This window comes from Anomaloglossus baeobatrachus, chromosome 2, assembly GCF_048569485.1.
Source record: "Anomaloglossus baeobatrachus isolate aAnoBae1 chromosome 2, aAnoBae1.hap1, whole genome shotgun sequence".
In the NCBI taxonomy this organism is placed as follows: domain Eukaryota; kingdom Metazoa; phylum Chordata; class Amphibia; order Anura; family Aromobatidae; genus Anomaloglossus; species Anomaloglossus baeobatrachus.
The window spans coordinates 615,963,523-615,987,055 of NC_134354.1; positions in this window are offsets into that span (position 1 = coordinate 615,963,523).

Below are 23,533 nucleotides of genomic sequence, written 5' to 3' on the forward strand. Positions count from 1 at the left end.
TTCCACAAACTTCTCACAATAGTTGGTAGGAATTTGGGCTCTTACCTCCTTACAGAACTGTTGTAACTGAGCCATGTTTGTAGGTCGACTTGCTCGCTCCTGCCATTTCAGATTTGCCCATAAATTTTCAATAGGATTAAGATCAGGACTTTGTAATGGCCACTCCAAAACATCGACTTTGTTATCTTTAAGAACTCTGTAAACAGTTTAGCAGTATGATTCGGGTCATTGTCCTTTTGGAAGACCCATTTCAGCCCAAGCTTTAAGTTCTTGGCTGATGTCTTCAGTATTGCCATATATTCTTCTTTCCTCATGATGTCCTCAATTTTGTGAAGTGCACCTGTTCCTCTAGTAGTAAAAGAACCGAACAACATGATGATCACACCCAGGTGTTTCACAGTTGTTATGATGTGCTTAGGCTTGAAAGCATCTCCCTTTCACCTCTATACATAACAATGATCATTATAGCCAAACAGCACAATTTTAGTTTTATCATGACACAGGACATGTCTTCAAAAATTAAGGTATTTGTACATTTGCAAACATTAATCTGGCTTATTTATGTTTCTTTTGGAGTAATGGCTTTTTCTTGGTGTTACGCCCCGGGGCAGCTGAGCTGCTCGGATCCGGGCGATCATCATCGACCAGTTTTAAATCAAAGAAAAATAATAAAAATAGTCCGATTACGTCACTCGCGGTACGCGGCCAGGGATGGTATGGCCGCTGCTGCCGGTCCTCCCTTGGGATGATGGATAGGGCAGCTTGGATGGTGAAGCCCTCCACGAGTAGGGCTTTTCCACAGGGGAAGGAAAGGTTTAACTTGGAGGAGCAGGGAAATAACTCAGTATAGACAGGGGAATGCAGTTTAGTCGCTTTACTTACAGCTGGGTTCGCACCCTGGGGACGTGCTGGATCCAAGGTGTCCGAGTCTTGTGTCCCTGTGCTAGTTGACCTGGTCCCACTTGCCCACCGATGCACTCGTGTGTATGTGGGTCCTCCCTGGTGTGGAGCACTTGGAGGCCCTCTTGGTTTCTGGGTCCTGCCGCAGGCAGCTTGGACTGTTTAAGGAAATATGTCCCAGTCATCCCTTTGCTGCTGATGCCTTGGACATTAGTAGTGGCAGATAAGTCCTGGAAACCCACCTGCCTGGCCGAGTTAACAGATGGCTTAAAGTCCCGGTCTGTTCTGGGATCTGCACCAGTACTGGGAGCCCTGGATTTCTACTTCTACAGGATTCCACTGTCCCTGGAGCTTGATCACTCACGCTCCAGCTACTTTCTCCCCTGAGTGGCTGCTGTTTCTACCCAGGTCTTGGCGGGGTCTTTGTTACTTTCACTGTGTCTCAAGATTAATTTGTCTGTTTTTACACCTTTACTGATAACTCTCTCCTTCTTACTCCTGCTCACTTCAGACTCCTTTCAACAACCTTCTTCCCCTCTCTCCAACCAACCAACTGACTCCTCCCGCTGTCTATCTACACCCCCCAGGCCACTCGCTCTTCCCCCAGGTTTGATCTCTCCCTCCCCAGTTGTCTGTCTGTTAGCTCACAGTGCCCAGCCCTTTCACCTGGTTTTATTGTGGTTTTGGAGTGTAAGAGTCCTGGTGTGCTGGTGTGTGTACTGACTGGCACAGTTATGTAGGACCCGAGCTGTTACAGTGATGCTACCTTGTTTTGTGACACCTGGTTACCGCAGGGGCATCCCATTGGCAGAGTGGCCTTTCACCCCATGGTGATACAGCATTCATTTCATTGTGGATAATGACACAATCTTACCAGCTTACACCAGCATCTTCACAAGATCTTTTGCTTTTGTTCTTGGCTTGATATGCACATATCTGACCAAAGCATGTTCATTTCTGGTACACAGAATCTGTCTCTCCACTGAGTGGTATGATGGCTGGACATTCCAATCTTGCTTGTGCTTGCATATAATTGTTTGTTCAGATGAATGAGGCACCTTCAGGTATCTGGAAATTTCACCCAAGGATGAACTAAACTTGTGCAAGTTCACAAATCTTTTCTGAGATCTTGGCTGATTTATTTTGACTTTCCCATGATGCTACACAAAGAATCAGTGTGTTACCGGTTGTGAGGTAGTGGGGGGACTCATGTGTGAAAGATGTATGTATCCCCCAGAACGCACATAGAAACATTTTAGAGTGCTAGACAGTGGTTAGTCCACTCCCTCCAGGCCGGGTATTGTATACGGCTCATGACCACTGATTTCATTTAAAAGTTTCTGCAAAGGTTTGGGAGGGGCTAAGTTTGTTTTGTTAGTTGCAGAGCAGGGAGCTTTGTGTACACCAGCCTGTGTGGAGCTAGAACACAGGTCTGTGGATTCTACTGTCGCATCATGGAGCGACCTGGTGAGGCCATCTCCCATGTTAACAGGTACCTTCTGTGTGGTTATATTCGTACTGTGTGGAACCCTGGTTGCATCCCAGAGGACATATATGGTTACCTGTTATCTTCAAGTGCTGAATAAAAGCCGTGTGAATTGGACTGTACTGGGTCGCTGTCTCTTTGTTGCCTTGTGCAAACCCCGCAACGTTACATGGTGTACATTAAAATATGTCCACAGTTATGTCTCTAATTAATTCAATGTTGCTAATAAACCTAGCAGAAGAGACATGATCATATGGCTGTCCAATATTATTTAAAAGCATTAGTACATGTGACTTTGAAGAAAGTAATAAAATGCCCAAAACATTCTCTCACTCTTATTATTCTGGCATTTGGCAAATATAAATAATTTTAGTAATTCTAATTGACATAAAACAAGCAAGATTTAATCTGATTTCATGTCAGATAGTGAGAAAAACATGCATATGTGTCATTTTTGATAGTGTATGTAAACTTCTGGTTTCAACTGTATATTGTCCATATAGTGTATTTTTGAGCCTGTACATTTAATACTAAAGGAGTGCGGGTCCTATCTTTTCTATTTTGCAGTAAATATTAAGAGTAATGTCCCACAATGTCCATCAATTCCTATGGAGCTTTATTCTGATTACTTTCTCAGAATGAGGCGCCTTAGGTCACTGCTGGCCAGTTGCAGGCCCAGAATTTCTCACGAGTGTAAGAATTTCCGTACTTGAAACTAACCAGCAGTGACCTCTAGAAACTCATTCAGAAATTTTTTTCAGAATGATGCTCTAAAGGTTACTGTCGATCAGTGGCAGGACATGAAATTCTTGCACTCATGAGAAATTCCGGGCTTGCAGCTGACCAGCAGGGACATATGGAGCATCGTTTCGAGATATTTCTCAAAACAAAGATCCATAGGAATTGATGAACCTCATGTGACATTACTCTTTGGATTACGTCGAAACTTCCAGGATTTATTTTGGAAGAATAAATTGGTTAATGAGGCTGTGTGGGGGAGTCTTTATTCAAATAAACTTTTTTCCTGTATGTGTGTTTTTTAACTCTATACTTACTGGCTTAGTAATGTGGGTGTCTGATACAAGCTTCCCCAGTATTAAACTCTGATTGCCTCTATTAGTCTGAAGATTAATTTAATACTAATGGTATGTTGGCCCTTTTTCGAAAGCTGATAGACAAAATGATTTGGCATTTGAGTTATAACTGCCAAATCCCTTTCTTTCCAAACATAATCTGTGCGAAGACTTAATGAGCAGATCTGGCCAGATAAAAATTTGACAATTCACAGACCCTAGAACATAATAAACATAACATGTAAAATGTTTAATAGTGAGGGATGAGCAAACCCAAACTTTGGGTTTGCACTGAACATCAGATGTCTGGGTCCTGGATCCGAACACAGACTTTTACTTGCATGTCCGCTTCCTGTTTGGGTTTGAATAAAGCATATTGAAAGGTTGCAGAGCAGCCAATCAGCAAGCTTTTCCAGTGTTGGCACTTCCAGCTTCATCATAGCCGTGTCAAGTATTGTCATGAGGGTCAGTGGGTTCTCTCACTCACTGGCCTGGCTGTCTTTAGAAAAACCACATGGGTCGGGACTCATCCCACTGACTGCTTCTCCATGGGTAAAACATTACTCAGATAATACAGGATGAGAGTATCATAATCCCATAAGACTTTAATGGGTTACCAACAAACAACAGCATATAGTACATTTCTAGCAAGGACTCAAGATGGTTCAAGTGACAGAGTCGCCCTTCCACTGGCTCATTGCAGATTAGAACCTCCTTGACTTTGGGGCCTCAAGAACCACCAGCACAGGCAACTACTTCTGGCAGGCACCAACTGAGAGTAGATAGCGGCTAGCTCTGGAAGCTGACCGAGCACCGCGGAGCGATGTGACCAGGTGACCAGAATGTTCCAACCTTTGTTCTCCAAATTAATTTGTAAGTTTAATGATGGGCAGTTGAGCAATTTTGTAATCCACCAGCTGGAACCATGGTCTTTAGGATGAAGTCCCATAGAATCCTATCAGTGACAGGAGCAGGCCCCTTTTATTATTCCTCAGTTTTAAATTTAGAGCATAGTGCAATCTCACAAGATTGGGGAGATAAACATGGCTGTTACCTCATTGTTTGAGAGTTAAATTGGAGTGCAAAATTATCGTCCAAATGATGCAGACTGATACACCGCAGGGGGGTGATGCAAGGGGCACAGGACAGTCTCACGCAAAATAACGGCTCATGTCCCTTTATTTAATAAGCAAAGGAATAGTATATTTTACAAAATTAAGAATAGTGTACCCTCACAGAAGTCAGATTTTCCTCATTGACTCTGGGTCGTGACAGTGAATATGTTTTATTTTATCATGTTGCAGGCCCTCTATAAATAATCATAAAAGTGGTTGACGCTGGCTGCTATTTTGATAAATTAGTGTGGAGTGAAATAGAATAAGTACATATTTGAGAGAATAAGGATTTTTGTAAGTTTCAAATAGAATTCAATTCCATTTGAATAATTTTGTCTTTTCTTGTTTGAGATTCGCATACATATTAAATGGTAAACCGATCCTGCTGGAATTTTTTTTAATTTTGATAAGTATAATCTGACATCAATGGAGGATTTACTTAATTTTTTCTTCATTCATAGTTGAAAAAATAGTAAATATTAATTTTTACCTTTCTTTTTGTTCATAAAACTCGAGCTCACATTAGTTTTTTTATATTGTGTATAAGGTTTTGACAAGGAAATTAAACTTAAAGGGAACCTGTCATCAGAAATTTCGCCCAAAAGCTAAAAGATTCCCCCTCTGCAGCTCCTGGGCTGCATTCTAGGAAGGTCCCTGTTATTATTGTGCCCCATGTGAGACCAAAATAAAGCCTTTATAAAGTTCTACCTTTTTGTATGCAGCTTCTGTAAATCCGTCACGGGGGCGGGCTCTCTGCCGTCCGTTATTCTGCCTCCTGGTCCTGTATGCCGCCCCCATCGCTCCTTTCCATATCTGATGCACCGCCCACTGCTCCAGCCATCCCCGCGCATGCCCAGTGCCAGTCTCACAGGACTGAGCAGTGTGACCGCTGGTGACGTGTGCGCAGGCAAGTGATTATGGACGGGACTGTGACTGTTATCAGCAAGTACCCGGCCATAATCTCTTGAGCGCACAAACCTCTCCAGCATTCACACTGAGCTCAGTGTAGATGCTAGACTGTATGGGCTGCTTCCAGGAATGACGTCCCTTTGTCACGTGATAGTATTTCGAACACGCCCCTATCACATGACAAAGGGACGTCATCCCTGGAAGCAGCCCATACAGTCTAGCATCTACACTGAGCTCAGTGTGAATGCTGGAGAGGTTTGTGCGCTCAAGAGATTATGGCCGGGTACTTGCTGATAACAGTCACAGTCCCGTCCATAATCACTTGCCTGCGCACACGTCACCAGCGGTCACACTGCTCAGTCCTGTGAGACTGGCACTGGGCATGCGCGGGGATGGCTGGAGCAGTGGGCGGTGCATCAGATATGGAAAGGAGCGATGGGGGCGGCATACAGGACCAGGAGGCAGAATAACGGACGGCAGAGAGCCCGCCCCCGTGACGGATTTACAGAAGCTGCATACAAAAAGGTAGAACTTTATAAAGGCTTTATTTTGGTCTCACATGGGGCACAATAATAACAGGGACCTTCCTAGAATGCAGCCCAGGAGCTGCAGAGGGGGAATCTTTTAGCTTTTGGGCGAAATTTCTGATGACAGGTTCCCTTTAAAGTAACAAGGTTGTTCTCTGTTAAAATCCTAAATTATAGATTTTAACAGCCTCCAAGTCAGGACATTTAAAATGATTTTGCACATACTATATGACAAATATACAAATTTTGGTTGCCCTACTGATGGTTGCAGTTTGTCTTCGCTCCATTATTTGGAGGCAATATATGTACAATAATTTAGTTTTATTACATCAGCAAATTTGACAGGTATTGTTTGTAGGGACATTGTATAACGATTGTTACTGTGCTATTTTTACCCTATTATTATAGAAAAAAGGAACAGCAAATGTGAAACATGATGCCAGCACAACACATCGATATCAGTTATATTTACTGTCTTTGCTACTATTACCCTGTTTAAATAAAAATTCCTTCTTGCAAAATGCACCCAGAGAAAAGCTTAAAATCTACAACTATTGATTTTTGAAGTTAACCACATTTCTGAAAAGCAGATGATATTGGAGTCTTGCAGAGCACAGACTTAAATAGCTGAGATCAGTCACATTGACAAGAATACTGATACAAAAGAGAAACTCTATTTCCTGGGGATGATGATGTGAAATATTGATTTTGTCAAATTAATTGAATTTTTACTTTTGGAAAGTGATTACAAAAATGTTGCTCCAATATTAATTTGTATCTGCTTTGGATAAGATTAACATTAATTTCTTTGCGTGTCCCCATTACTCTTTTATTATTCATTAGCATCTCTCTTTGCATGTGTAAGAGACCTTGATGAAGCATGTTTATTCATAGATTAACCTTTTTAAATAATTCTAACAGCTCTCTAACAGGAACCTTCCTGGCATGCGGAATATCTTGTCTTTGTTTCATTATTCAATCCCTGCACTTCATCTTCCACTTGAGATGCAGAACATGAATCATACTATTCTTCCTACTGTTCTCTTTTTTTCCCAGTCAAGTGTCCTCTGCAGCCTGATCCCACTGGGTAACTTTTTACAAAATACTGCAGCACAATCGTCTACTGGAAGACTACAGGACAGAGCAATTTCCGCAAAGCTTGAGTGTAATTATTGATTTATGTCTTCTTTAGTTCATTACAGATTTGTGACCATGTTTTTGTTCTCCGTACTTTATAGCTTTCATTAGAATATTCACTTTTCAGTCTGTCTTCAGAGACAGCTGTAAAGGTGACATTGCATATCATCCTGGTTGTTGAAATCTCATGGGTATATTTGTCATGCAATTTTAAGAGGTGTAAAAAGTAAAAACGTTCAGCTTTCACTATATGCATTTTTCTATTCGGCACTGAGTCTTCAGCTACCATTTCATCTGCATTTTTATCCCTCTATTGACAGCAGTGGTTTTTAAAATATTAAATACATTTTTTTAAACTGCTATTTTGTTGCATATGTTATGAAGATGGAAATTGAAAACTATAGCATTTTAAATGCTTGGCATTATTACTTTAACTGCCTCTTGCTCCTGAGAATAAAACTTTTCCCTTAAAGAAAAATGGTTTAAATACTTTTATATGGATAAAAACAAAAATACTAAATGTGTATAGTTGCTAATCTTTGCTAACAGATTACATTTAAAACAATGTAGTTATATCCTCCTACGCAAATTATCTCCATGCAGTGCTATCAGATAGAAAATGTATTCACCAAAACCTCTAGTACTACCCTGTTTCCCCAAAAATAAGACACTGTCTTTTATTTTTTTTTGCCCTGAAAAAAGCGCTAGGGCTCATTTTCTGCGTAGGGCTTATTCTACGTGAAACATGGTTGGGGAAAAGTTTACCCCCTCAAAAATGCAGATCCCCCTTCCCAGGATCATCATACTTACCAGACCCCGGACATCAGCGTGGTTCCCAGGTCCTTCTGCAATCATCGGCGGCTGCTCTCAGCAGGAATGCTGCAAGCGGTCCTACCCTCCTTCTGATCGACACTTACACATCATATCGCACACACATATACACACACTCATACACACAAACTCATGAGATCGCACATACAATCGCGTGCACACACTCACCACATCCGGTGATACCACTTGTTTACAGCCATCAATGGACTCTCTTCTCTCTTGTCTCTATGATGTGTTCCACCACTGGGTCCTCCATGCATTCCACTCGCAGGTTCTGGTGCTCAACTGCACTGTATCCCAGGTCCTTATGCCATCAGAAACAATGACAGCACAGTGCCATATAGGATCTGGGGTCTCGCATCAAGCCGGGCCCCACATCGGAACCATGACACATGCAGATAGGAACAAGAATACATCTTGTGAAACCCAGGTTCTCCTCGTAGCTTCCAGCCAGGAGATCCACAGACAGGCGTTACAAGGAGAAACCCATCGAACGGCAAACCGGATTGATCACTAAAGGGATTTGCGTTTGACGGAGCCCATCATAGCAAGTGACTGGTATTACCTGGGTGAGCGGCACCACATAAAAGTGAGTAAACAACCTGGAACCGCAGCCATAGACTCTGACTCTGTATTACTGGTACTGCCACTCCACGCTGCCATTACTACTCCCCTCATCATCCTCCCCAGGGTCCACTCTACCTGTGGAGAGCGATTTCATACCTAGCTGCTACTACCATCTGCCCCGGAGGACAGCGACAGCAGCGGCGGCCCATTCCCTTGCCGCATACCACAGGTGGCGTCATAACAAACATTCAACTCACTACTACCCCCATCATCTCTCCCCTGCCATCTTTTGTACACCTCGGGACAAGGGAGCTGGGTTAGGCCGCCCGTGACCGTGACAGTCGATGGCTCAGCGACGAGTAGGTTAAATGCACCTGCCATGTGGGGACAGCATTGCTAGGGACAGAATCACGGGGACAGGTGAGGATTCATAAAGCAGTGTGTGTGTGCAGTGACCACCAGGAGGTCATTGGAGTTCCCAATAAACTCTAATGACATCCTGATAACACCCCTGCGACACCCGTGCTACAGCGAGTCCCCGATGCTGTTCCCGTGATGCTCTGGCTTCCAGCCAGGTCTTCACTACTCACACAAACACACACACACACACCGCACACACATGTATACACTGAGCACATATACACACATATGTATAGACACATAGCAGACACACATGAATACACCATGCACAAACACACATAGCGCACATGCATGTATACACTGAACACAGACACACACATACACACACTGTTGGATACTCATCTGTCCCCAGCAATGCAGTCCCCGGCACTGAAGTCTCCGGCGCTGTACCTGCTTCCAGCTCCTCACTGCCATGAATAATCAATGAATATAATGAACGGCGGCCAGCAGCGGGAGGCAGCAGAGCCGAAGACAGCACCGCTGGATACAGGGGAAAATAGAAAATCTTTTTATTTAAAAGACCCGTGTTTTCTCCGTTACGTGTCACACTGATGTCACATGGATTACATCTGTGTGCGATTTGCGTGACACTCATGTGACACTAATGCTGCCGGAGAAAAAATGGACATGTCTCTGCGTGTGAGTGCGGGGTCATGAGAGGTCACACGGTCATTGGGAAAACACGACCGTGTGAGTAAAAGCATAGAATAACATGGGTACATGTGGCATCCGTGTTAAAAACGGATGTCACACGTACCTAAAACACGGAAGTCTGAAACCAGAATTAGGTAGTGTAGGTACTAGGTGACATGACGTCACCGCTGCCACCATTGTCATAGTAACCTACCGAGCGGGTTACTATAGCAATGGTAATCACCTGATTACTGGCACCACTATCCACCGTATCCTACAGGAGCCGCAGGAGTTAGCTCCTTGTTTACTGGCGCCGCTATTCAGTGGCTCATGCAGGAGCCGGTGAATAGCGGCACCAGGAATGAGGTGATCACCATTGCTATAGTAACCCACTCGTTTGGTTACTATGGCAACGGTGGCAGCGGTGACGTCACCGGATAAAGGTGAGAATAAAGGATGATCGCACTCTGTCCGCTGTGAAGGATTTTCTTTTATTCAAACACGTGCATAGTAGGAAGCCGGAGGCACACTGTGAGCTGGCTCCTCAAGACTGGACGACGGCCGTTTCGCCCACAAATTGGGCTTCCACGGGTCCACATGTGGAGCTACGGCAACACCCCTTTTAAAGGAATGCTCACAGGTTGCCAGAGGCCACATAAAAAAACAACAACAGGAGATTTGTATATATAAAAGTAAATATAAAATGTAAACATATGTCACTTTACATGAACCAGTTTACAAAATTTACATAAATAACAAACAATGTATAGACACCAGAAGTATTAGAAAACAAAAAAAAAAAAAAAATGTATCACAGGAATATAGCCAGATCCACACGGTCGTTTAACCCTTGTGGGCCTTGTGCCCCATAATTAATGATCAATCTAGCCTCTTCTTGCAGTAATAATTTATGCAGGTCGCCCCCCTTAGAAGGGAGAGAGACTCTCTTGAGGCCGGCAAAAACGTAAAACGTTAGGATTACTGTCATGACATTCCTGGATATGTGTGATTAATCTGGGGGAACCTTTCCCTGATGTTATTGAACCATAATGCTCCCTGAATCGTATATATAAACACCTGATAGTTTTGCCTATGTAGAACCTGCCACAAGGGCAGAGAACTACATAGACCACAAACTTGGTTTTGCATGAAATAAATTGGTGGACAGTGTGCAAATGCGAGCCTACCTGTAAAGAACGACCAGTTAAATGTAAATTACAAAAATGGCATTGACCACACCGGTAATTCCCCGGTGGGCAGCATCTATTCAGCCATGTTGCTGGACTAGTAAGTCTGTTCTTCACAAGTTTGTCTCGCAAATTACCGCATCGTCTGAACGACACCAAAGGATTGGAACCTGTTCTTTCAGACAAGGCGGGATCACTTTTTAAAATGTGCCAATTTCTGCAAAGAGCATTCCTAATAGCGTGCTCCATGGGTCCAAATTTAAAGCTGAAGACAAATCTATCCACAACCTCCATGCCTTTTTTGGTGCGATTTTTTTGGGCAGCAGTGGTGCTATCGGATCTGGCTCTCTCACAGGCCGAATCAACTAGTTTTTTTGGGTAACCTCTTTGTTGCAATCTAGTTTTCAACTCCTGAGACTGTTGAAAACAAGATTCCTCTGAACTATTTGCCCTTCGTACTCTCAGGAATTGACTATAGGGCAAACCTGTCTTAGTGTGGAGTGGGTGGGCACTCTGATAGTGTAACAGGGAATTTGACTCTGTCGGTTTTCTGAACAATCGTGTCTGAATGTCTCCATCTTTAATGGAAACCTCAATATCCAAAAAATTGAGGATATCGCCACCAAACGAGGAAGTGAAGGACATATTCATAGTGTTGCAGATGTTAAGGTATGCCACAAAGTCAGCAAAGAGGGTCTCAGTGCCCGCCCACAATATGAATATGTCGTCCACATACCTCAGAAAATGGCGGATGTATTTCAGAAAGGGGTTAGTATCAGAAAAAATGTATTTGCTTTCAAAGGAGCCCAAAAAAATATTGGCCATGGCACAAGAGACAGGGGTACCCATAGCGGTACCCCTGCACTGCAAGTACCACCGGTCCAAAAACATAAAAGCGTTTTTAGACAAAACGAAATCAAGGGCTTCCTCAATGAAATTGCAAAACAACGCGTCTTTTCCTGTCTGAGCCACCATGTCTTTAACCGTCTGTATACCCATTTTGTGAGGGATACGGGTATACAAACTCTCCACATAAATCGAGGTGACGTCGCCGCCTACCAACCCGTGGTCTCTGCTCACTCATGAGTGATTACACAGCACGTGGAGCAGAAGCGTCTTCCTCTTCCTGTGTTTTGTGATATGGCAGAGCTGCGTCGGTTCAAGAAGACAGAAGACCAGGATCGTGGAGTGGGGATAGCGAGTAATAAAGCTGGAGGCCTTAGTGTGTGTTACGTCACCGCCGGAGTCTGCTCCAGCGACTTCTGCTCCGATCGCCAGGCGACGCCGTGTTCCTGCCGTGGATGGTGCTGGTGATGGGAGAGAAGTCGATGCCAGCGGCACCAGTGGGCGCAGGCTCTGATCATCCACTGGGCTGGGTAAGCTTGAGATCTGCAGTACCGCTGGCTGACTGTGGGTGGCATGTGTCTTCCAGCTGAAGTTGCCAGCATTCAGCTACAGCCAATGGGAAGATACCACAACCTTCCTATTCCCCCTCCTGTCACATGATCACTGCCAGATATAGTTCTGATTTTCCTGGCTTCTGTTACGTCCTATTCTGTTGGTGATTCCTGTGTTGACTTCTGCGTGTTTTTCACTACCCTTCTGCCTACTGTTTTTCTACCTTACTGCCCGACCCGGATCTGACCTCTGCTACGTTTGCTGACTACATCACTGCCTGCCGATTCTGTCCCTGTTCCGCAATTTCTGGTTTGACCCTGCCTGACTACTACTCTCATCGGACTGCAGCCTTCCACAGGTAGTGATCTCCAGGGTCCTGTGTAATTACAAATCCCTGTATAGGGGTTAAAGGGTTTCAGGGTTCTGGGGGTCCTACTTGGTGAGTGGCTTCCCTCTAGCCTCCCCTTTACAGCCCATCTGAGTCTGTGGATCCAGGCAGGCGTTACATTGTGTCTGTGTATTTATTTCTAATAAAGTATTTTTTTTCTGTATGATGTTTTTTTTAACCCTTTATTGGAGATTCCTAATGGCCAGGTCAAACGTGGCCTGACATTAAGAATCTTTGGCTTAATACTAGCTGGTAAAACAAGGCTGATATTAACCCCTTATTACCCAGCGTGCCACCAGGCACCAGGGCCGCTGGAGGAGTTGGATACAGCGCCAGAAGATGGCACTTCTATAAATGCGCCATTTTCTGGGGTGGCTGCAGACTGCAATTCACATCGGGGTCCCAGAAGGCTTGGGCCACCTTGCACTGTGGATTCCAATCCCCAGCTGCCTTGTTGTACCTAGCTGGACACAAAATTGAGCAAAGCCCACACCATTTTTTTAAAAAAATGATCTCATGAAATTCATGACATGACATTAAGGGCTTCTCTATATTTTTGGTTCCCAGCTGGGTACAAATAGGCATCTGGGGGTTGGGGCAGGCCGTACCTGACTGCTGTACCTGGCTAGCATACAAAAATATGGCGAAGCCCACATAATTTTTGTTTTTAGTTTTTTGGCAAAAAACTTAAAAACAAAAAGGCTTCCCTGGATTTTCCATTTCCAGTGAAGGTAACAAAAAGCATTGGGGGCTAGCAGTCAGTAGCTGCTTGGATTACCTTTACCTAGCAATAGAAAATGCAGCGAGAGTGTACGCATATTTTTTTAAATTATTTATTTAAATAACTAAAAAACATGAGCTTCCCTGTATTTTGATTGCCTGACATCACAGTACTGTAAAAATAAATAAATCATTAAAAAAAATTACTTAGCGCTCCGTGGTATTTTTGATTCTCAGCGCAGATAAAGCAGACGGCTAGGGGCTGCCACCCACATCTGCCTGATTTACCTTGGCTGGCATTCAAAATACAGGGAAGCCCATTAATTTATTTTATTTAAAAAAATAATTAAAAAGAAAATGCGTGGGCTCCCGCCATATTTTGATCGCCAGTCAGGTAAAGCCAGGCAGCTGGGGGCTGGGATTCTCGGCAGCCTGCAGCTGCCCCTGGAAATGGTGCATTGTTTCTTAGCACCATTTCCAGGTGCTATACCCGACTCGTCCAGCAGCCGTTATGGCGGTGGCTCGCTAGGTAATAAAGGGGTTAATACCAGCTTTGTATTCTCAGATGGTACTAAGCCCAAAATTCATGGTGACACGCCAAAATAGACATGGCCACCATGAATTTCTAGGAAACAGTAAAAAAACACAACACAGAGAAACCCTTGTCAGCTCTGCTATATCCCTCTGCACAGGCACAGTCTATACACAGTGAGAAGAAAAGCGCAATGTCAACTCTGCTACATCACTGTCCACAGACAGTTTCTATATACAGTGATAAGCAAAGAGCAATGTCAACTCTGCTACATCTCTCTGCACAGACAGTGTCTATAAATAGTGAGAAGCAAAGCGCAATGTTAACTCTTCTTCATCACTCTGCACAGACCGTGTCTATACAGTGAGAAGCAAAGCACAAAGTCAACTCTAATTCATCACTTTGCACAGACAGTGTCTATACATAGTGAGAAGCAAAGTGCAAAGTCAACTCTGCTTCATCACTGTGCACTGGCAGTGTCTTTACACAGTGAGAAGCACAGAGATCCATGTAAGGTCTGGTACATCGCTCTGGACAGAGCGATGAAGCAAAGGCTGACAGTGAGGTGACGATTGCACTTGCGTCTCGCATTGCATTACTCCACTCTCAGGACAGGAGCACCTCAGATACATGGAAATACATGCAGCTGACCCGCTGCCGTCAGGAGATTGTGCGCTGTGATGAGATGACACTCGCAGTACAGCGCACCAGGACCTTTGATGATGTCATACTCACGTGACCAGTCTGCAGCCAATGAGGTAATACAACATTCACACGTGACTGATCACATGGGTATGACATCACGGTCACGGCAGGTCCTTTTAGCCAGAGGTGCTTACGGGGGAGGAACAGCAATGATCGGACAGATGCGGAACCAGAAGCCCCGGGAGGCAGAGTCTGCAGGATGCGTCGCAGGACCTGTAAGTATGATCATAATGTTTTTTTAATAACGTGCTCTTTTTAACAGCCCCTGGACCTGAACTGTAACACGAACTGTAACCCGAACGTCCCAGAACGCTCGTGTTCGTGGTCATGTGCACGAACACTAGGTGTTCGGTATGGACCCTGAACTTTACAGTTCGGGTTCGCCTATCCCTAACCACGAATGATCAGCAGTGAAGTGGGTATCGCCTGCCAGTCATTCAGTCAAACAGTATTGTGCATGATCAGCACCTGCTGACAGCTCCTTTAAAAGGGAAGGGTCCTGAAACAAAAACAACCCACTGACAAATTGCAAAAAGGTTTTAATTTAAAAATAAATGAAACTTTCAAATTGCATATACTGTAATGAAAAAAAATATAGGGTGAGCAGTGAGCACCTGCTGAAATTTGCTATGAAACCCTAGTGTACTGGTAGGTCACATTACGCCTGTTGTTAATGTGTGCAGGATCTGCTCTCATGTTTGATCTCTCTTCCCTTGTGGGTTTTTTTTATCTTAAACTTCACCCTCCCTTATCCTTTTGTACAGTGCAGAGACATTATTGATGATTGCAAAGTGATACTGACATGTGGACAGCAACACGCAGGAAGGCTGGCAGAGCTGATTGTTAGTTGGTGCTGCTCGATGTGTCACATGTTGTGATTACATATGCAGACTATTACACACTGGGGTTAGAAACATGGATCAGTGTAGTGTATCACACAAGATGGGATTAGATGTGTGGCCCCGTTCAATACACTTCAATGGGACCAGTGGTGTAATGTGTGACTCCACGCCATCTATTTCTTTGGGAGCGGTCGTGTATTAAGACCCCTATTCAAGCAAATATGCAATGTGTGAGAGTTGTATCACAGATAATAGATTAGATACATGGCTGGAGTGACCTGGAAAGCTGGGCATGTGCAGGTCACAACTGGTTCTCCTTTTTATGTGATACCAGTATGAGAAAAGGATCTGAGATTACAAGGCCTAAACCTCAAACTGATGCATGTCTTATTAATCAATGTTTATGGCAGACATGCTGACCAGGCCCTGTTCCATACCCCGTCCCATGCATCCATGGTGCGTCATTATACCATTAATGCAACTTTAGTGGTGTCTGGCCCTAATATTTTGCAATGTGGAGACCCCAAGTTGGTCTCCATGTTGTGTGCTGCCTGTAGTGGCAAAGGTCTCAGAGCACACACCTGTCACTCATCCACCTCTTCATTTAAAATAAATTTGAAAGCTAAAACTATAAATGCTGGCCCAGACTCTGTCTCATGCATGGGCCATGCCTCCCTGCTGCGCCACAACACTATCGGTATTCTGGGGCAATTGATATAACCTTAATGGTGTATGCCCCTAATTTTTGGAAATGGACACGTATTTATTAATTAGTATTTATCTCCAGTGATATATATTTGCTGCAGGCCCACACAAGTATAAAAACCTTTTGATCTTTGATGAGAGGGGCAGAATCACAGAATAATCTACCAGTATTTATTTATATGCTAAAATGTCTATTTGCAGTAGGCCATAGACCAGACTTTTAGCTATCAGAATGTAGATCCTGGAATTGCAAGCTGTACAACAGATTTTGCACTATTTAGAAGCAAAAATAGCACTTTACAGCTGGAACACAGATTTTTTACTATTTGGAGGCAGAAATAGCACTTTGCAGCTGAAACACAGATTTGGCCTTATTTAGATAAATACAGCAAAGAAGGGCAGCAGTTGTACATTGCCCAGGCCAAAAACTAACACTAATGAATACAATATTCATGGAAAGAGTGGGGGAAAGCATGTTAAAAACCATCATCAAGTGCTAGTGCACATATATTCCCCCATAACTGGAAATAGTAATAGGATCAACTCCTACAATAATATACAAAAATGTGAAAAACACACAATGGAGTGTAAAATCCACTTAATTTATTAAATATATATATTAAACAGACATACATTAGAGAAAGAACTCTGTGGGTTAATACACAGTAAAAAAGGAAGCAAATAACAGGGAGGTAGTAAATCTTAACAAGGTTGGGACCAAGTGATTACAATAATATTCATTATCTGGTGGGGTCTGGGGGAGCAAAAAGCAGTAAGATACAAGTAGAGTGTGGACACTCATAAGTCCACCTCCCACAGACCAAGAATTCCAGTAATATCCCACTAATAAACGGGGGCTATCCACTTAAACTACTGCAGGTCCCTATCCCATACAATACATTAGCAGAATTTTCAGTAGTATTTACCTCAGGGACACACAGGATGAAATGCAAAGAGCTCTCCCGATAGATAAGCAGGATCAGGTAGTCACTGGTCAGAGCCCGACACGCGTTTCGTGATCCTTCTTCAAGGGCCACCACACGTTGAACGTGTGGTGGCCCTTGAAGAAGGATCACGAAATGCGCGTCGGGCTCTGACCAGTGACTACCTGATCCTGCTTATCTATCGGGAGGGCTCTTTACATTTCATCCTGTGTGTCCCTAAGGTAAATACTACTGAAAATTCTGCTAATGTATTGTATAGGATAGGGACCTGCAGTAGTTTAAGTGGATACCCCCCGTTTATTCCTCTTTATGTTGCTATTTTTTTATTTAGATAAATAGCAGCAAGTTTGAGCTGGAGCACACAATCAGCTAGCCTATCATGAGATGATAAATGCTGATTTCTGGCACACAACAATGTTCTTTACTCTGCATTTCCCTATTCTGCACTACCGCTCTCCTAACTATGTCAACTACCTATAATTAAACTCACTAGCTAAGCTAACTGTCTAGCCAAAGCAGCACATTCCTTAAGCTTTAGCAATCACAAAAATGGTGTCAATGATGCATGTCTGCATTTTACATGCAGAGGGACATATGACTTAGACAGTCAATTACAGAAGGCCTTGTGTCTGATCATTATGGATGCTTTCTGTTCCTTGATTGGCTGCAGGGAATATACACTCACAAAGTTAAAAAAAAAAACATCCGCCGCTCCTCTGAACTTTCTCCACCCCCTCCTCTCATCAAATACATCCCCCGCTCATCATACAGCACCAATATACTACTGAAAGTAATAGTAAGGTATTATAAAAGCTGCAAAGAGTTACCAAACAAAATTGAACACACATACACTTAAGAAAAAAATCCACCTGTCACCTAACCGCTCAAAAAAAAACGTCCGCCGCTCCTCTGAACTTTCTCCACACCCTCCCCTCATCAAACACATATCCTCTGCTTATCATACAGCACCACTATAGTAGCCAAAATAATATTAAAGTTTTAGAAAAGCTGCGAACATGTACTGATCCAACTGAACATCGCCGACTTTAAGGGCAAATGTCCGGATTTCAGGTCCCGAACCAATTCCGCCAAGGATCGTACAATTTTCACATTTTTCAATATTTACCAATCAGTATTGCTCACCAGCTTTTTCAGACAAGTTACTAGAAAGCACAATTAGTCAATAACTTAAAAAATGAAATAACTTCTAACTATGAACTGTGATAACTAATTATTTAATCATTGAAATCAACTTCAATCCCACCACAATCAAGGAAAACTTTGCATTAACATTTACTAAAAGAATATCAAGCATTGGAAGGAAAAACATGTTTTATGGTTCTCTATTTTGACTGTCTCAGAATGTCCAATGATTCGTGAGTTATTCGTTTTGCACAACATTCAGTTCTTTACTTATACTCTATTTCTTTCTAGTGGAACATTCAGCTCATCTCTCACATCTATTTTTATTTTATTTGGATTCTACTGAATATAATCCAGGAAATAAGTTTTACTGTCCCTTCATAGATGGCCTATGACTACAGCTTCCATGCTGTGCTTTGGAAGCAATGCAACAGGAAGATGGCTCTAAGATGACAGCATGATCATTACCAGGGTGCAGATGGTGACCCCATGCTGCACAAAAGGAGGTGAGTTTTAGCTAAGATGTACACTTTACCTTCCTTTTGTATTCTATTCCAGAGAAAAATACATATAACTGCACATATTAAAAGGTCAGCAGCTTGTTATTGCGATGGCAATCTGAGCCTGAGCATAATAGCTGCTAGGTTGTTATCCAAGGAATTTATTGTGTACTAGTGCCACGATTTCTTAAAAATAATAATAAAAAAAAAATACAGAGACTGGTTTAACAATGATGTAGTCTATGTGAGGAAATTGAGGCAGAAGAGTGATCTCAGAAAGTCGTACAAATTTTGCATCTTATTGACACACATTTACAATATTTGTACATTTATTGAGCCTATAAAATATAGTATAATATTGTGTGCTTAACAAATGTAATATCATAAAGATAATTCTGAACCTAGTAATAATAACACTGTATACATCTATGCTATTTCATTATACTTATTAAACCTATACAGCAAAGACTATTTTGGCTTTAAGAACAGAAGAAAGTTTTATCTTTTTTTCTCCATGCATACAGCCATAAATTACTTCTTCATTCTTGCAGCTTCATGAGGACATGTTCTAGAATTTTCTCTATACTATTTTGATGTGTATTGAAAATAGTGTTTAATTTATATTTTTTATCATTCACCAGTAAATAATATATAACATATAGTGCATTAGTTGGACAACACTGGTTGTTATGGTTAAAGGATACCAAATGTTTATGTATTTTTATTTTAGTGAAATTTTATATTCCAGTAAAAAGCTTTAGAGGGAACCTATGCTTACCATTTCATGGCAGTATGTAGCAGACACTGACTGTACTATTTAAGTCATACAGTATATGTTTAACTGTGAAACTGTACGGCATATCAGATAAAAACATGGGTTAATAGACAACAGGGATCGTGCCACGCAAGAGATTAGTCGGACAGGTGGGTCCCCTGAAGTTTCTCCCTACGATCTGTCAGTTATTGAAAGTAGAGATAAGCTTACCTTTCAAAGGTTGGTTTGCCGATCTGTGGCAAACTTCCCAATGTTCACCAAACGATCAGCTGAACATTATCAAACCTCATTGGATTCATTAGGAGGCCAAACCAAAGGCAGAGAAAACAATTTTAGGAGGTGGGGTTGAAAAGGCTTCTAAAATAACAAAAATATGTTTTACAGTGGAGCCCCACTGTTATGGCATGGATATTAGCTTCCTGGACTATTGACATAAGAAATATTGAGGTGGATGAGAGACAGGTGTAGGGCTTGTGCTCCTCTCACATCCCTGCCAGTACAGACAAGTCACAGCTTGGAGACCCATCTTGGAATCTTCACATTTAAAAATATTTCAGGCAGACAGCAGTACAGTGGCATAAATTGCCCTCCCCTATTGCTCTATAGTGTCTTTGCACAGCAGTTAGGCATGCTCCATGCAACCCACAGGATGTGGGTTTGCATTCCATTTTTTTAAATCAGTAGGTGGATGAGTACCAGGATTACGCTTATTCCTTCCACACCCCAGCCAGTAAAGGCAAAACATAATTTGGAGAGCCTACATGTAGTCTCTACATTTACAAAAAATAAGGTCAGACACCAGGAAAAGTGACAACAAATGGCAAAGACTACAAATCCTAGAACACCTCAAAATGGATGTGTGGGACTGGCCCTGTAACAAGGCCTGAACCAGCATTTCTAACTTCACCATAGACAGCAAGATGACAGACAGGTGTAGGGCTGGTGCTCCCTAAAACCCTGACACTACACCATCACCTATTCTACACAGATTGGAACTGGGGTGGCAAAGTCATTGGAGATGCATGACTTGTTCATCAAGTTAGGCAGTCTACATTTTAAGGGGACAGCTGGATTTGCTTATCTGTCAGTACACTGCCAGTGGCATGGAAGATACGTTCTAAGAGAACACTGACTTCTGGGCATATCAAAACTTTCAAGATGTGACTGACGAGTTCAGGCTACTATTCCATTTTTGAAGTAAAAATGCAAAAAGGGCCCAAACCTCCCTCTTATGGCATCTATATCAAGCTCCTGATACTCCTGCACCATCCTCTTGAGTCATTTACTATATTAGACTTGTACTCTCTTTTGCTGCTACATGCGATAGTCTAAAAAAGGTGTACCAAACCTCACATAAATTGCTTCTGCTACTTAAGCTGCTGCTGCTAATGTTTCTGTGAGGATGATGTGATATTCCCGTGGTTATAATTTAAGAACTGCAATGCACACTATCTGCCTCACTGCTGTCTTTTGGAAAACTTCTGTTAAGATGGTCTACAGACTTGTTCCAATATTCCAGCTGCTGCATATCCCTTTCCGGGGGAAAAGCATCTTGCTAAATTCACTCTTGTACCATGGATCTAACAGAGTGGCAATCCCGTATTCAGTCCTATTTCTAATCTTAACAATAAGGATATCATGTTGCATATAGTCCAGGAAGACACCGCTCATGTGTCGGACATTTCAGTGTGGTCCAAGTCTATGTTGTGTTGGTGGTTGGGTAACGCTCAAGCTTGCCTGCTCCATCCCCTCCCACCAACCGTAGAAAACAGAGACGGGATCAATATCTTCAGTAAAAGATATATAGTGTGTGGGGCTGGAGAAAACCTAGTGGTCATGGTGCACATTGGTACTAATGAAAAAGTTAGAGGAAGGTGGGAGGTCCTTAAAAATGATTACATAGAAGAAGGAGAGAAGCTGAAGTCCAGGACCTCCAGGGTGGTGTTTTCAGAAATACTACCAATGCCATGAGTGTCACTAGAAAGACAACGGGAGCTTAGAAAGATACATTTGTGGCTTAGTGCAGGAAGGAAGGGTTTGGGTTCATGGAGAACTGGGTTGACTTCTCAGTTGGCTAAAGGCTCTATGGTAGGGATGGCCTGCACCTCAATGGGGAAGGTGCAGCTGTGCTGGGGGAGAAAATGGTCAGACAGATGGAGAAGCTTTTAAACTGGGATCTGGGGGGAGGGAGGGTAGTGGAGCAAATAAGGGTATAGACAGAGCAGATAACGACAGTGAGACAGTAGGGGTCAATGAAGGATTAGGGGGATGGAACAAGCAAGGAAAGTATTGAGCCTAGGAGTAAGGAATGCATTAATACTGGCAAATGCAAGAAGTCTTGCAAACAAAATGAATAAATTGGAGATTCTTATGTTAACCATGGAATATGATGTGGTGGGCATTACGAAAACCTGGCTGGATGAGAGCTATGACTGGGTGACAAACGTAGAGGGTTATACTACATTCAGGAAGGACAGGAAAGACATATAAGGTGGAAGGGTATGCATATTTATCAAATCTAACCTAGGATCTGTGCTCAATGATGACATGGGAGCTTCAACAATGTAGAGTCAATATGGGTAAATGTACATGTGGAGGGGAATAATGGAAAAATGCTAATTGGAGTTTGCTATAAGCCGCTTAACATACCTGAATAAATAGAGGGTGAAATGCTGGAACAAATTGAAAAGGCAGCTAATAATAATAATAATAATAATAATCGGGTCCTTATTTGGGGGGATATTAACTATCCAGACATTCAGTGAAACATAGAATCTTCGGATTGTGCTAAACGCTGCAAGTTCTTATCTACTATTCAAGATAATTACCTCTCTCAGATGGTAGATGAACCAACAAGGGGAGATAATTTGCTAGATCTGGTCCTGTCAAATAGACCAAATACAATTTCAGATCTACAGGTCCGGGAGCACTTGGGCACCAGTGATCCTAGTATGGTAAGCTTCAAAGTAATATTCAATAGAACATTTGAAAGGGGAAATGCTAAAACCTGGAATTTTAGGAAAGCTGATTTCAACAAATTAAGGGAAAAGCTTAATTGTGTTGATTAGGACAATGTCATGGTAACTAGGGATACCGAACATAAATGGGGTAAGTTTAAGGATATACTCCTAGAGTCCTGTAAAAAAACGTATACCCTCTGGTAATAAAAATAAAACAAAAACAAAGGGCGTTTAAAATCTTGAAGGCTGATAATACAGAAATAGCATTTCAGGAGTATAAAGATATCAATAGGAAATGCAAAAAGAAATCAAGCAAACAAAACTAGCTACTGAAACAAAAATCGCCAAGGACATTAAAAAAAAAACCCCAAATCTTTTATAAATACATTAATGCGAAAAGGAAAACAAAGGATAGTATTGGCCCTTTAAAATATAATAACAAGTTAGTTGTTAGTTATAGAGGACAAAGAAGACTGAGATATTTAACAGGCACTTTTCATCTGTGTTCACCAAGGAACGGACTTTTCCAGGGATCATTCAACAAGTAAAAAACCAAAGTTCATCACCTGATATAATTAATTTCACAGAAGTAGAAGTACGCCTATGTCTGAGTAAATTAAACATTAACAAATCCCCCGGGCCAGATGGCATCAATTTTTAAGAAAGGTAAGAGGGTGGATCCATGCAACTACTGTCCAGTAAGCCTGACATCATTAGTATGCAAAGTTTTTGAGGGCATTTTAAGGGATGACATGCAAAAATATATTGCAGAAAATAATATAATAACTGACAAACAGCATGGAGTCATGTCTAACCAACCTGTTGGGGTTCTATGAGGAGGTAAGTGCAAATATGGATATTGGTAATGTAGCTGATGTGATTTATTTGGACTTTGCAAGGGCATTTGATACTGTACCACATAATAACCTCATATTAATGCTTCAGAAGCAGGGACTAGGTGAAACTATATGCAACTGGGTAAGGAATTAGCTAAAAAATAGGAAACAAAAGGTCTTCATAAATGGTATATTCTCTAAATGGGCTATAGTCAGCAGTGGGGTGCCGCAGGGATCTGTGCTAGGACCAATTCTATTTAAGCTCTTTATTAATGACCTTGTGGATGGGATTGATAGTAA